We start from the raw sequence: 15,862 nt of genomic DNA, 5'->3' as shown, positions 1-15,862 counted from the left end.
TACTGCCAAGTAAATAAGCCAAAAGAGCTTAGAGCAAAAACTACCTTCTGCCTAAAAACATCCCAGCATACAAACCATGCTAAGCAGCTATGCCTCATGCCCCCAGTCGCCCCTGAGTTATAGGCTGGGGTGGGGAGGTGGATATTGGAGACTAAGCCAGAATGTCTCAAAACTCTTATAACAAACACATTGTCCTCCCAGAGATGACCTGGGTGGTTGGTATATATTTTGCTAATGGTAAATGAACTAACTGAACCCCAGTTGATCTGTCCATGCTGAGGTAAACATTTCAGTGCGATCCATAATTTCTCTCCACTGCCATTCAATCCATTCAGATAAAAAAGACAGGTACTATGTATTAAGCACTTTCAATGTTCTAGGCACTGTTCTGAGACTTTTATGGGTATTAGCATATTTAATTTTCAAATCAACTTTATGAAGTAGGTATTATTAGTATGTCTACTTGACAGATGTGAAAACTGGCACAAAGGGGCAGCATACCAGAGCTGGGATGTGTATCCAGGAAGTCTACTTAAGACATCACAGTGCTTATCCTGCTTCCCTAGGACAGGTCTATTGTGGGGGGTGGGCAGTGTGGTAAGGCAGACTTACAAATAGTGGTCAGATGCGGAAGACACATATTGAAGACATTCTGGAATACCAGGATATATGGAAGTCAAGAGAATTGAATTCTTGTTTCAATTTCATCATTAGTTGTGAGATTTGGGTAAGCTGCCTCACTTCCTTAATCTTAGTACATTCACTCATCTGCCCAACTGTGTGTGTGTGTGTGTGTGTGTGTGTGTGTGTGTGTGTGTGTGTAGGTGGACTGGATGAATGTTCCTTCCCTCTCTAAACTTCTACTACAGTCTACTGTATCTGGTAAGGTTATTAGAATACTATGTGCTACTTAAAAAGTAGTAAAACAAGAACCTAATTAGGGGATGGAAAGCAAAAGAAGTCTCAATTTCCTGTTGGATAAAAATAAGTTTAAAACCTAAACTGCCCAGTAAACCCCTGGCCAGCAGTGACAATTCATGCTTAAGGCAGTTAGATAGTACCCACACTAATTAGATGACTTAGTAAACTGTCCTACTTGTTAGGGCTTGCTTACATGTATACCTGTGTGTATGCATGTTCATGTACAGCACAGAAAAGGAGGGAGAAATATGTTAGGTTTTCTTAGCAAGGACAACTCACTAGAGCAGCCCCAGAGCAGTGCTGCAGATGCCCGGAGTAGAACTCAGTATCAGTCTCACCACATTTAAGTTTCTGACAAAGTAAGTTCCACTTTCAACCATCTGATAAAACTGGGAGTTCTTTATAATACTTTATTTTAAAAAATGACTTATTTAAACTCACACAGCCACACAAACACACACATACACAGTTTTAAACTCCACCAGCATGGAGGAATCGCTCTTACTTGCCATAGGCAAAAGGGCTCCCTACACCCCATATGGAAATGGAGAGAGGAAGAGCAGGCGTTGTTTGAACTGGGCAAAAAGAAGGATGCTGGTGAGTGCGTGGGCTTTTCTGGGTTGCACCCAGCCAGCTGGTATCAGACAGTCATGCATGAATGACTCAATTACGGTGATGACTGACAAAACTCTGAGTTTTTCAAGAGACTACTGTTTGCTGCTAACAGGAATAAACCATTCTTAGGAAGTTGCAGAAGGATCAGGTAAAGAAGAGTTTTCTACACTGAACCAACACCACCTACAGAAAACCCCCGCATGACTCAGTATATGAGGGGAACAAAGTGAATTTAAAAGCACAAACTAACAAAGGGCCCCTGGTCCCTTCCTTTGTTTAATTAGAACCCACTCTATTTGTAAGCAGAATACTCAAGATCAATGGAGGTAGACAGCTGATAAAGAAACCCTAGCTACTAATCATAGGAACAGAAAGTGCAGAGCTCTTCCTCTGCTGTTTCCAAGGCCAACTATCAGATGGACTTCACCATCCTCCAAGTAGTCAATATTTCAAATGTCTTAGAATCCTAGGAAGAAGAAATACCTGCACCCCGTTGCTGTATACACAATGAGACTTGTGTCTGCTGACTGAGGATCACACCAACTAGCATTTAGCCCACACCCAGAGCTCCCTGGATGAAAATCACAACTACTCTGTATAGCATCACTGTGTGAATTCCCATTACTGCAAAGCGGCTCAAGACTGCATGGTTCCAAAGTTTACATGCCTTTTATAACTCCAATGTGTTGCAGAGACTGCTTAGAGGTAGTCTATTAGAGAGGTACTTTGACATAAAAATGCTCCCTCTATGGGCTTACATGGAAAAATCTTTTTGGTTCTCTTCACAACAATCTACATTTTCTTTATGGGTGCCTGGATGGCTGAATGGAACATACGACTCCTGATCTCCAGGTTGTAAGTTCAAGCCCCACGCTGGGCGTAGAGATTAGTTAAAAATAAAATCTTAAAAAATAAATGTTTAGTTTTAAGAAGAGTTAGTTTTCACAAAAATTTAGTTTTACTAATATACAGACTTTATTAATATTCAGTCAATGAGAGCTTTGTAGCAAAGGTTTTAGACATGAATATATATCAGAGAATGAGTGCACTAAAGAAAGCCTAGTACAATATTAAGATACAGAAGTTTTCCCTTTTTGTCAGAACATTATGGAAGCAGGCATAGGATTTATCTTGGGTAGAGACCCATACATTTTCATATTACTGTGACTTTAAAAGGAGATACTCAGTTTCCATGTTTTTTCCACTGTCAATGTACCACTCTAGAAAGCTAGGTCTCTGCTGTGGTTGTTAATAAAAATAAAATCATCAGAAGAATTATAGGGACCCAGTACTGAAAATCATTGTTCTAGATAGACAAATAGGAGCACAAAATTAAAATCACCAGACTTAAAAATCTAAGCAATGGGAGTCAGGCATTACGTTCTTTTTCTATTTTTCCCCTTTATGCTATAAAGTAGCATAAAAGACATAAGGAAATTCCTTTGCCCTGGAAAGATGCCTGAAAAGAACTCTATATTCTGGATTTATAGTTCTTTCTCCTCTTCTAATAATAGCTTTTGAGATACAGCTTCAATCCTCACCTAGCACCCCTTAGTGAAGGGCACCAGAAGAGGTACAAAGTTTAGAAGTAGAAAGGAAATGAGTGTGCAATAATGTCCCTTGTTGCTAATTTGAGCTTTATGCTTAATGGAAATAATATAAAAAGCATAGTGAAAATAGGAGCATTTTCAAGTACATGGAATTACTTGATAATGCTTGATAAATGATGATGATGACAATGAAGATGATGATGACAGCTGACATTTCCTGCACACTTATTAGTTCCAGCCAATATGCTCAGCACTTCATAAGCATTATCTTAACCAAAACACCTCAGGAAGTAGGCATTACTGTGTTACTGTCCTTTAACAAAGGACAAAAGGGAGATTTGGGGTTTGTTTTTTGTTGTTGTTGTTTCCGCCCAAGGTAATTCTGTCAAGAAAAGGCCAGGTCGAGTTAGGAAGATAAATCTCCTGATAGGTTCTTAGCCTTACATGTGATTCTAGTCATTGCATATTTAGAATTCAGACCCTAAAAGAGGTCTAGCAGTTAGCTTGATAGAATTACAAATTTTAAAATAGTTATGGCAAGACTTGTATTAAGACCCTTTAAATCATATAAATTATCTATAATTATCTAAGAGCAATAGCCTACCAAGGATAAGAGTTCTGATAATTATTCATCAAATATGATATCATAAAAAGAAAGGAAGGTCTCCCCTTCAATCTCTTGAGAGTTTTAAAGAAGGTGGAATTTTCCACAAGGTAATCTCTCCCCTATTCTTTTTCATGAATTTATAAATAATCTAAGGTACACATGCATGCCTATCTTCCATCAGAAACTTGAAAACTCTATCATTGATTACTAGTTCCTCTAATTCAAGGCCATATGTATAAACAACTTAGAGTATACTATATTTTGGCTAAATATAATAATGATCCTCCTTCTATTCGCCATATTTATAGCTCCTACTGTTCTATACCCTTGAACCCAAACCACACTGAGATTAAACCATTTTCACTGAAGACTCTGAAGCAAGAAAATCAAAACAGAACACACTGGATGTGCTTGCAATTTCAACCACAACTCCTACTCCACCTTAAATAGAATGGACTGCTTTCTCATGGAAAAATAAGATTACTGGCAAAGTTAGAAGCACAAAAAACAATAACTTATAAGAGAAACTGTTCACTAGCAGGGTTCCTTTGCAACAGATTTTAATTGGGAGAAAAATAGAGCAAATTCCAGAATAATCTAGTCTGTACAGCATTTATTTTGGGTATAAAGAAAATGACGTCATTATAGGGTTAGGATCCGAAACAACTGTTCCATACAAAACCGGTTACAATGACCAGTTCATTCCAAATTGGTGGGAAAAGCTCTGCACTAAAGTCTAGAAATGTACAGCCACGGATGGCTCAAAACATGTCATATGAGTTCACAAACTAGTCTAGATTTTCTAAAACCTTGTTATTTAAATAGAACAAACTTTTAACTTGAGGGTAAATTTGTTCTAAAGGGAAAAAAAAGCTAGAGGTAAAAATATGATATATAGTAAATTAGAATATTTCTTCAAAAGCAAATAGTATCTTTTACCATTACTCTTCTAACCTGAGATTATATTACACATAGAAGACTGGCGCATCTATACAGATATTATCTTAAAAAGGACAGGGCAAGGAGAGGCTGCCACCTCAGCAGTAAGCTGGAGAAATCTTGCAATCTGCTGGAGTAGCTGCCCCATGGGCCTTTGGCACCTGCACCATTCCACTGACATCGCCCTGTTTGTGGTCCCAGAGTTAGTGACACAGGAAGGGTGGCAACCATCCTCAGTCATCATTTCAAGGGGATAGGACAGGGCTTCGGGAGGCAGGTACTTCCAAGCTAAGAGAGTTCTGTAACTACCACATCAACACTCTCTTAGTTGTGTCAGTCACACAGGTTGGGACTACTAAGCCCTCAGACTCCCTCCTCATCTTCCCTTTGCACATCTCATTACTAGATCAGTTAGGAAATGGCAGAAGAGAAAAACACAAATAAATCAAACTAGTCTAAGAGTCTGACAAGAGACAGAAACTATGGAAACTATTGTTTTGAATAAACATATACAGTATAGGTAAGTGAAATCCTTTCTTCTGCTGACCGATAGCATAAATAACTAAATGTGATAGTAATAATCTCCACTCATATTGATACCCTTCACTTAAGTCAGTGGTATGAGCCTAAACAAAAACGTTCTCCAAGACTGGGAAGAGTGGTTAGTATCCCTCACTAAGAGAGGATGCATTTTAAAGTTAGGGCAATCTACCAACTCTGAAGTTGCCCTGTGGTACTGAAAAAAGTGAAAATAGGAAAAGTTGATCTTCAGATCTCCTAATGACCAGAAAATATTCTTAATAAGCCATTCAATGCACGGACTCAACTTTATCAATCAGAATACAAATGTTTTGATTGGCATTATCATTATCAAGAAGGCAAAGGCAAACAATTCCCTGATGAAACACTGATGCTCCCTTGCTAAACTTCACCTTAGGATTCAAAAACATAAGTAGGTCCTTCAACCTGGATATCAACAGACATTTGTTATAAGCTTGAACAACGAATGTCCTTGAGGCTTTTGTTGAAGAAAAAACAAAGAGAAAGGGAGATCAGTAGAACAGTTTCTATGATCCCGTGGAGGGAGACATTTTCCTTGTGAAGGTATAGATAGTTCAAAAGTTCTGCCACTACTACGAGAAAAATTCAGGTAGCCATTCATGTTTCTGGGAGGTTGTCCTCCTCACAGAGAGAGCCTCAGGCTGCTAATATTTCCATAAATGCTAAAATCAGTATAATAACAAAAAAGAAGAATCAAGTTTAAAACACCGTGGTAACCTGGACTTAGCAGCGTACAAAAATTAAAAGACAGGTTCCCTTCAAGGGGATAGAAAGCTCTATACAAGGCATCAGAAGATTTTGACTGTTCTTACTCTTCTTTTTCCTCACTGCTACTCCTTTCTCGTAGTCCCACAAATGAAGAAGAAATTACAGGGTCATGGTATGTTGGCTCTGGAAAAAACACTATATATTGCCTAGCGCAACTGCCTAATTTTATAGGCAAGATCAGCTCAGAAATGGGTGACACGCCCAGAGCCACAGAGCTAATGTGAAGTACTAGGAAAAAAACAGTCTCCCAACTGCCAGCTCCATATTTCTTCAGTTCAAAGGGGAGAGAATTTTTCTCCTAAATGCAGGGGATACAATATCCATACACTGGATAACTAAGAACCGAGAGAGCAGTACATGGACTCTAACCTCCTACATTATGGTTTCATTTCAGCTGCTGTGAGTCATTCTTCTGCTTTCATGGGAGAAACAAGGACTCTGAGAAGGGATAAAGAATGCAATGATCAGTCACTTCCTTCAGCCAAGAAAAGGAAAATTCTAATGCCTTCCTATCTCTGGGCTCACCTTCCTAGGAGAGTGCATTTGGGGTTTCAAAATAAGTATTTATCAGTCAACTCAGACAGAAAAAGGTAACAGGTGGATGCTGCTTCCATGGAAGAACAATGCAAAAGTAAAGCTGTGTACACAGCCCAAAACAGACCACAAAAGAATGGAAAACAGCCTCTACCTCCACGTGGTCTCCATCTCATCAATGCTATGCAACACAATGCTATATAATGTAAGATTTAGTTATTGCTAATTCTTGGTGTTATTCTACCTGCTCCAATTCCACAGTCTCCTCATTGTTTTCCATTTGTTCTTGTATAGAAGATTCTAATTTATCACAAAGAGTTAATCTAAGAAGCCAGAATTAGTATGTTTTCATAGAGTCAAATAATAGATTTTTTGAGTTGGAAATACACCTTATAAATTATTTAATCTAATTTTATTTTCCAGATGAGTAAATGAAGAGAGAGGTTAAGAATTTAGATACAGGCAGGGGCACCAGATGGCTCAAGGTCATGATCTCACAGTTAATGGGATCAAGCCCAGCATTGGGCTCGGGGCTGACAGCTTAGAACCTACGTGGGATTCTCTGTCTGTCTCTCTCTCTCTGCCCCTCCCCTGATGGTGCATGTACTCTCTCTCAAAAATAAACATTTAAAAAATAAATAAATAAAAGATTTTAGATACAGAGAGAACTAGGGCCAGAGCCCAAGTCTTTCAACTCCTAGCACAACACTCTTCCTACAACCACTTGCATCACCAGCAGACACAGTATGACTACAGACGTCAGACAGGTCTGGAAGCAACCCCTGGGCTCATCAGAGTCTCAATGGTCTTAGATGTGCAATGGCCACAGCAACTTAAAGTTCCTGTCCATCAGTGGCTACTGAGGCTTAGCAAGATAAGAATGTGGACTGGAGAAACAACAGGGGAGACATGAGCAAGGTTAAGTATTCAGAGAAATAAAAAGATCCCATGACAACTTGAATTCTAAGGATAGAGGAGATAGGAAGACAGAGGAAGGAAAGTAGGGAGGAAGAAACATGCTATCAAAAAAGCAAGTGAAAAGAATGGCATCAGAGCACAAAAAGGAAAGCTAGTGGCCATATAATATACAGTATTTTGAAGGGGGAAAAATATCCCTAAATCCTTTTATTTTTTTCACAATGAGACTTTCTCTGTAAGTTGTTTAAGAAGTTTACCTAATCCAATTTTTAACCAACTAGATGTACAGTTACAGCACACTGCTGTCCTCAGGTATATTTTCATAAAACTGAGTATAACACAAGATAAATATTACTTCTGCACTAGCTAACCACAGGTGGATTTTAATACAGAACACATATTTTGGGCAGGGCAACCCCACCCTTGGCTCACAGCCTAGCTTCTGCAGATGAATCTTTCAGCCTATTGCCAGAGCTGGCCCCATGGCTGTGTGGCCCTGAGACCTCCCAAGAAGACCTCAGTGCCACAGGAAGAGATACTGCTGACTCAGGAGATGATCTAAGGCACTTTGAGGCAACCACATGAAGCCAGGCATGAAGCTAAGAATCAGTATGTAGCAATGTTGGCGTTTCAGACATCTATGGACTGCAGCTCAAATGTAAGTGCTATATATTCATTCTCTCTCATGTTAGGATATTTCTGAGTAGCCTTTTGTGTGTAATAGTGGGTGCCTATTTTGTTCAACGTAAATTTCCCATGAAATATTTTAATAAAAATGTTTTTCTCCTTAAAAAAAAAAAGAAGTTATTTTCAAAGGAGGAGTTATATTTCAAATTAGGCTGTGAAATCCATATTGCTTACCAAGGAGGAGCCTCAGAATGATCAAATTACCAGTACCCTACAGAGAAGGTGGGCAGTTTCTTGTTACATTAAAATATGCCAATATTTTTTGGCTCTGTGTCAGGTGGATATTTGGTTCCCTCATTTTTAAGCTTAAGAAAATACCCAGAAATTTCCATGGTAAATTCAAAGTCATAGTCAAGAATGGGACACACCAGCTTCCCAAGATCAAGATGCCAGAAAATGCAAAGCCAAACCTATCTTATACTGACTTAGTCCTTAGGTTTATTCTTCATTACCTTCTAAAACTGTTGGTCATATCCCCACCTCCAGTCCTGAAGCAGCCCTTATACATCTGACATTTAGTATGCATTGATCTGCTTGGCACAAAGTTTATCTGAGATCCCAACCTCTGGGTAAAATTAGCAAGAAGTGTGAAATGTTGATGAACAGAATCTCTCTCCTTATATTGCAAATGGAAGGGTCTACAACAGAAATAAATCCTAGAACACATGGTCCTATACTTGGGCTACTCAGCCAATCACATAAGAAATCTGAAAAAAACAAAAACAAAACAAAAGAAACCACTGCCTTTTAAAGTCACGAATCCTGGAATTCTTTAGCTGAATTGTTTAAATAAGGGCACTTTCCATGGGTCTCTGACAGTTGACTCAGCTGACCAAGGAACTCACTAAATACAAAAGTTACTGTCTACACAATGACTACCTCATGCTACTCAGGCCCATCCTAAGCCTTCTGATTTGTGTACCACAGAGATAGTTTTTACCTGTTTTTTGTTTGTTTCTTTGTTTATCTTTTAGCAGCAAAACACTGAAGAAATACAAATGTTTCCCTATTATTCCATCACTTAGAAATGCACTCTTGTCCTGGGAAAGCAAGACTAAAATGTCCACACATGATAAATGTGTACCTTTAGTCAACAAGATTTAGATAAAGAACTTAAGAAACCAGGATGGATGAACAGTACTGTGGACCAAGCCACAGCAATGCAAGCATCTCACATACAACCTTGCAAAAGGCCCCTCCTCTGCCCTGAAAGGATTATTGCCTCCAGCTCAAACAATATTCGTTCTCCATTTCTTCGCATGGTGGCATCTTTATTTCAGCTACTACCAGCCAGGACATCCTTTTTCTCTCTCTTCCTTCAGGTACTCAGCTCCCATAACAACTGATCTGAGATATGGAAGCCCTGACCAAAGATGTCTAGTTCTAGATGTCTACAAAGCAGAGCATGTCAAGGTCAGTGGGTCATGGGCAGGACAAGAGAATACTCACTCCTAACAACCTGCCATCCTTAAAGGGCTTTGATTATATTTAAGTCTCACAAGTCAGCACAGTGCCCCTCAAGCTGGTGTTTAGCCTCATTACTCATTTGTTTTATCTTTTTGAAGATAACTGTCCTAAGTTGTTTAAAAGAGGAAGCAAGAATTGGTAAAAATAATGGATATAATAAGATAGAGGAAAGACAGAAAAAAGAAGATATCTAGTCACTATCTCCATCCCACATATAATAGTTTTCTGTCCAACTGCCTTTGTTTCACAGATTAGAAAACTAAGAGAACAAGAGAGGAAGGGACTCTTCCTTCCCAGGTCTCACAATTACTAGCAGAGTTGGGCCAGTGGAGATGCTCCGGCCTCAGTTCTCAGTTTTTCTCTGCTAAAAAGTAGGGTCTTAATAAAGACCAGCTGGATCAACAAAGGGAGTGGCTTACTTAAGAACATCCTGAGGACAGAAATTATATTGCCTTCCCCCTTTCTGAATGTAGGCTTATGGAGCATTCAACAGCAGATGGGACAAACCACGTTCACATAGAGGTAGGCTCAAGTCTAATGACACCAAATACTAGTCAGCTACACCATTCCTCCTGCTCCAAGGCACAGACAGTTCAGTATACCTAAGCCAATTAAGAGGAATAAGCCAGTTCTTTCAAAAATTGATTATTAAGAAAAACAAATTTAAAAATCCACAGAGCACTTTGGAGTCTATCTAGAACTTTCATATGCACTGTTGTATCTGACCCTCACAAGAGTTCGATTTTCCAAGTAAAAACAGAGAACCAAAGAAACCTTGCCCCGGCTGACAGTTGGTAAGCAGCAAGGCTGGGAGTTGAGCCCGAATCTTCCATCTCCATATTCAGTGCAGCTACTTGTATACTACCTCCACCCAATGTTATTAATGACAAAAAGCCAAGCACAACAGTAGCTCAAAGGGCTGACTGAACCACACCCTCTAGCCAGCTAAACAATGACTAAAATCCTTGCTGGAACCCAAAACAGGCTCTGCCTCCCCAGAATTTCAAGACTGAACATTTTCACAGTAGGTTCAGACCCAGGCATCTGAGAGAACCCCAATGCCTTGCTATCCTGCATGAACTCTATCCTGATCCACGAATCACACAAGTGTGGCCAGAGCAGGACCTGACAAATGCATTGGGCCCTTGATGACACAACCCAGCTGTGCAGGCAGGTTCCCTACAAGTGAGCTTCCAAACATTCCAAACATTGTGCTGCAGAACTGAAGGGAGGAAATGAGCTGCAGAGGGAGCTGGCAAATCTGACACAACCTTCCATTCCACATTTGCACTTTTGCACCAGTAAAGCAGTTTAAAATAGGCTCCCCAAGGGTGGCACAGACCATGCCTTCAAGAATACACTAGAAACCATCAAGAGGTTCTGAGAAGTGGGAACAGAGTGGGAATAGAGAACTTCAATTTCAATTCTTACCATTGCTACATATTCCTTTCATATTTTTGAAAACTAGTTCAAAATTAAATTTAAAATCTATAATGACTGCACTGGAAAGTCATGGAGGCAAACAGAAAACCTGACACTAGATGAAGTAAACTAATACACAAGGAAAGAATTTTAAACAAAAGCTTTGGAAACACTGATCTAGACATGCGACCTTTATAAAGCAAAACAGGGGAAAGAGACTCATGTACAATTTTATGTACATATTTCACAGTAATACAGGAAATAGAGCTATTTTTTGAGGAGCAAAAAAATTGTTACTACTTAGTACTTTGTGCTAGGCATTCTACCTTATTTAATCTCAATAACCATGGAAGAAATGATATTATCCACAAGTTATAGTTCAGGAGACAGAAATTAAGCAGCTTCAAAGAGCTGCACGGCTACTAACTCCTGGGGCATAAAGACAGAAAGGGCCAAGCTGTAAATAAAGATAAACCCTGTAAGAACAGCCACTACTGCATGGCAAAAGACAATCTGCACCTATGGAGAGAACACAGAAAGGAATGGTTTGATTTTGACAATCATTTTAGCTGTACTCCTATTGTGGGTCATATTCCTCCCATGAGGTCCCTATGTGGGCAGTGCTGGGCTCCACATTCAGAGATGATGGAACTGAGACACTATCAGTAGGACATGAGCATACCGAAGTTTTCACAAAGTGTTGATGGATTTGTACTCATCTACCCATTTTTCTCTCTTAGCCCTCCTTGACATCCAAGGCTCCATTTGAGAGATGACTGATGGCACAGCGGGGGGCTGCCTGCCACAGTACCATGGGGCACAAGGCACTACCCAGAACCCTGCCACATGTACAGTGTGAGCATACATACCCACAACTCCACATTCATTACCACCATTCTCTAAGGTCTAAGTCCTCTTACATGCCTGATATAAGGAAGAACACCTTAAAAATAACGATAGCCAAAGTTTATTAATATTTACTGAGCTTTTATTACTGCAGGAGAAATTCTGCAAAGTACATCCCATGCACTGCACTTCAGTCAATCTTCACAACCACCACCTCTCAGGTCAGGTGATATCACCATGTCTAGGTCATGTATGAAGAAACTGCCATTAAAGAGTGGTTAAGTAACTTACTAGAGGTCAAACGGTAAGAAGTAGAGCTAAAACTCAATCAGTGAGCCTATAATTCCCAAGTCCAGGCTCATAACCACTCTGCCTCTCACAAAATATGTTTCACGTCCTTTTCTTCAACCATTATTAACGCTACAGAACAAAATATCCAATTAGAAAGAGGCATTTTTTAAATTAGTGGGCTATGTAAGATAAATGGCATAAAATACTGGAAGTATAAATTTAAAATTATGAACTTAAACTCTAATCAAGGCAAGAAATTTCAATATATCCCATACATACTCACCAACACCTCTATTATAATCAGCTAATTGTCCTGAACAAACACTAGGGTCCTCACAGACTCTTGGCTGTTCATGAGCCCTTTAACCCCAAGCATCTCAAGAAGGGATAAAATACCAACACAATGGGCTCAAGCTCCCTTCTTTACCACTGCTGACCTTATTTATGTCTTGAACTTGTCTGTGCCTATTGAATATGAAAAAAGAGAAGACTTCCCAGAGATAAACTGTGAGGCTAAAAATCCCCTCAGTTCCAAAAATAAAATAATAATAATAATAATAATAATAATAATTCTCAATGCCTTTTTTCTTTAGAAAACTGGATACCCTTTGAAGTTTCAAACCTAATGCTAAATTCTATGACGAATCATGTTTCTATACTAACAGCACAACCAACTTTTCCTTAGAGCAGTCATACACCAAAATAAGAATGACAGCCTTGCACAGTTGTCAGATGGACCCCACTAAATGATCAAGTTCAAACTGGGAACCTTCCAATGCCTGTACGCAGTTTCACAAAAAATAGCTGAAATTAACACAACTACAGTTTAGGAGCACCAAGCAGTATCTAACCACCTCCAAGAACAACACAATTCTGTTAAAGGAAAAAATCACAACATGCCCAAATATTACAGACCCTGTACAAATAACACCCTCTTCATTTCTGTCAGCCTCATTTAGAAAACAATATATATGAATTATCATTTTCCTAAGTTTCTAAGACTTTCTTACCATTCTTTCCAGTTTAAAATCCAAGGTATTTTCTGTAACTGCAATTATATATAATCCAGTACTGCCCAGAACAGGACAAAGAAAATAAACTGAATTCCAGTTACCTCCGTCAGCAAAGAGTCTGCCCATAATTTTGTGAGGAATACAAAGAACATTCTCCTGTTCCATCTGTTCAGCAAACCTTCATCTTCAGCAAAGGCTCTTTTAATGTACTTCTATAGCTGCTCCTGTTGTAAGTACAAACTGCTACACACTGACTCTGCAGTGACATTCTCCCAGAATGCTACGTCCCTCAGGGGCTGAGGGATAAGAACTTGAAAGAAGTTACAGGAGAACTCCCCCCACCCCCTCCACTTAGCCTCAACAGGCAGCTTCCCTCCAAAAGATCGGCTTCAAAAGTCCAGACCCAGTGAAGTCACACATGACCTCACAAACCTCCAACTTAACTCTTCAGAAGCCAGACGGCAAGCTGACAACAGGGAGAAAGGACAACTGTCTTAGTTGATTTGGAGTGGTTGCTCTTATGGGAGAAAGAGAAGTTTGTCCAACATAATTTTAAAAAATAAAAAAAAAGAAAGTAATATCAGCATTGTTCTTCCATAATAACACTAGGTTTCTGAAGCACTGTTTTTGAAGACTCTAAGTTCTTGCAGCACACACATACTGGACCTAAAAGAATGACTGAAAGAGGGAATACAACCTAATCCACTTAGATTTTATAAAATTCACACTTAATCTTATGTGATCTGTGTTTTCCTATTTTTATTTCTACTTTTGTTTCTCCTTTACTGCTATCGTTGAAATTAAAGCATTCATTTTCCCTGTTCAAGTTCTGTTTCTTCAGACAACCAGAGGTGGACAGGCAACACTCACAGCTGTCAGACACAACAGCGACTGCCTGCAGATGCGTCCAAGAAACCAGAAACTATAGGAGTCCCATAGAAAGGCCAGCCAGCAGACCCAACCAATGGATAGCAGAGGCTGCATCCAGTGCCCCTAAAGGGAAAGGAAACTCGTGTTTTACTTCATTCTGTTCCTCATGTTTTTTCTTTGGACACCAGCTGTTTTTGTTGAGATAATGGAATTATAAGGATCAGGAGGTAGAATAAGTAAAAATTACTTTATAAACAGAAGTAGATAAAATTACATTCTCTCAAAGAAAATGTAATATGACCTTTCAAGAATGCCTTGATTCACCCAGAAAATGATTACAACTTATTGTCCAGCAATTGTATTCCTAAATATATACCGAGCCTAAAGAAACTCCCCCATAAGTGCACAAGAAACAACAAATTAGAATGTTCACTACCAGGTCATTTGAGATAACAAAAATACAAGGCAGCCAAAGTGTTCGTAAATAGGAAAATGGAAAAATATAGTATACATTCATGTAATGAATACTATACAGCAAATTAATAAAGTAGGACTTTATGAATCAGTAATAATGAATTTGAAAAAAAGCAAAAAGTTACCAAAGGAAAGAAGAAAGTAACAAGTATATAAAGTCTAAAAACATGAAGATACTACCTAGTGTCTCCAGGTGTACACTTGTATAGGAATCTGTAGCCAAACACCCACAGGCCAAGGTTACCTTAAGGAAGAGAAAGAGCGGAATGGGAAGAGGGAGGCATTCACAGGAGTTGGCAATTCATCTGCAATGTTTCTTTCCTAAATTGGCTGGTGAGATCACAAGTGTTTATTATTTTCCATACCCTTGGGATGCCTAAAATGTTTCAGAAGTTGTAAAATGTCAACTGCATAATGCCTGCCTTTGAGCACAGCAGCACCTGTTCAGTCAGAAAGATTAACAGAAGAGGCAGGGAGGTTTACATCCCCTCAGCTCCCAACTCTCAAGTCCCCACATCCAAGCAGCTGTTAATAATTCTGCCTCAGTTTGGCTCTGTCTGGACAGTCACCCTGCCCACTACCCGCCACAATCATTTACACACATCCACTTCTGCCTTCAAAACCCACCACAGAGGTGCCTAGCTGCCTCAGCTGGTTAAGTGCCCAACTTCTGTTCGGGTCATGATCTCACGGTTCGTGGGTTTGAGCTCCACATCAGGCTCTGTGCTGACAGCTCAGAGCCAGGAGCTTGCTTCATATTCTGTGTGTGTGTCTCTCTCTGCCCCTTCCCCCACTCTGTCTCTCACTCTCTCTCTCTCTCTCTCTCAAAAATAAATAGGCATTAAAAAAACAAAACAAAACATAAAGCAACACTTCCAGGAGGACCTCCACGACACCTGCTGGAAGTAGCCTCAGCCTCAGACCTTTACTGTCTGGCTCTCTAGGCCTTGTAGTAAAATTACTTGTGAAGTTGTCTGCCTCCTCTCTGACGGACACCACTACCTAGTATAGAGCTGCTGCTAGATAAGTTCTTTGCCAAACAAAAACCTAGTGTCTAGTATGTGCTGGACCCTGTAACAGAGGTTCTCTGAGTGTCAAGACTAAAGACTTGAAGGAGATCATTGTCCATATCTGACTAAGTACATTACAGGATGAATCCTAAAATCATTGTTAAGGGAACTCTTATGGTTTTGCTTTACAACATTCAATACCTTATTTTCTCTTTACTAAAAAGTTTATATTACTACTCTTGACTAGAAAATGTCACATTCTTTGTGTTGTAGTGGAGCTGCTAAATAAAGACAGTAAAACAAATGGTCATTAAAAATCCTCACCTTCAAGTAATTGAAGGCTCTTAGAATAATAATAATATATAGATT

General features: G+C 39.4%; 1 protein-coding gene across 2 annotated transcripts in view; it reads right to left on the bottom strand.

The window, feature by feature from the left end:
* PSD3 (pleckstrin and Sec7 domain containing 3) overlaps positions 1 to 13,478 on the bottom strand; it is a 380,191-nt gene extending 366,713 nt beyond the window's left edge. Inside the window, exon 1 of one of the 2 annotated variants that reach the window (XM_039235608.1) lies at positions 13,241 to 13,478. The gene's annotated coding sequence lies outside the window, so the exon portion shown is untranslated. Of the gene's footprint in view, positions 1 to 13,136; positions 13,217 to 13,240 lie in introns of those variants that run through there. The other variant, XM_039235607.1, reaches the window with a different exon arrangement.
* Between the last annotated feature and the right edge of the window lie 2,384 nt (positions 13,479 to 15,862).

Source organism: Hyaena hyaena, unplaced genomic scaffold (genome assembly GCF_003009895.1).
Source record: "Hyaena hyaena isolate Hyena2069 unplaced genomic scaffold, ASM300989v1 scaffold_100, whole genome shotgun sequence".
NCBI classification, from domain to species: domain Eukaryota; kingdom Metazoa; phylum Chordata; class Mammalia; order Carnivora; family Hyaenidae; genus Hyaena; species Hyaena hyaena.
This window is presented reverse-complemented; position numbering and strand designations above follow the sequence as displayed.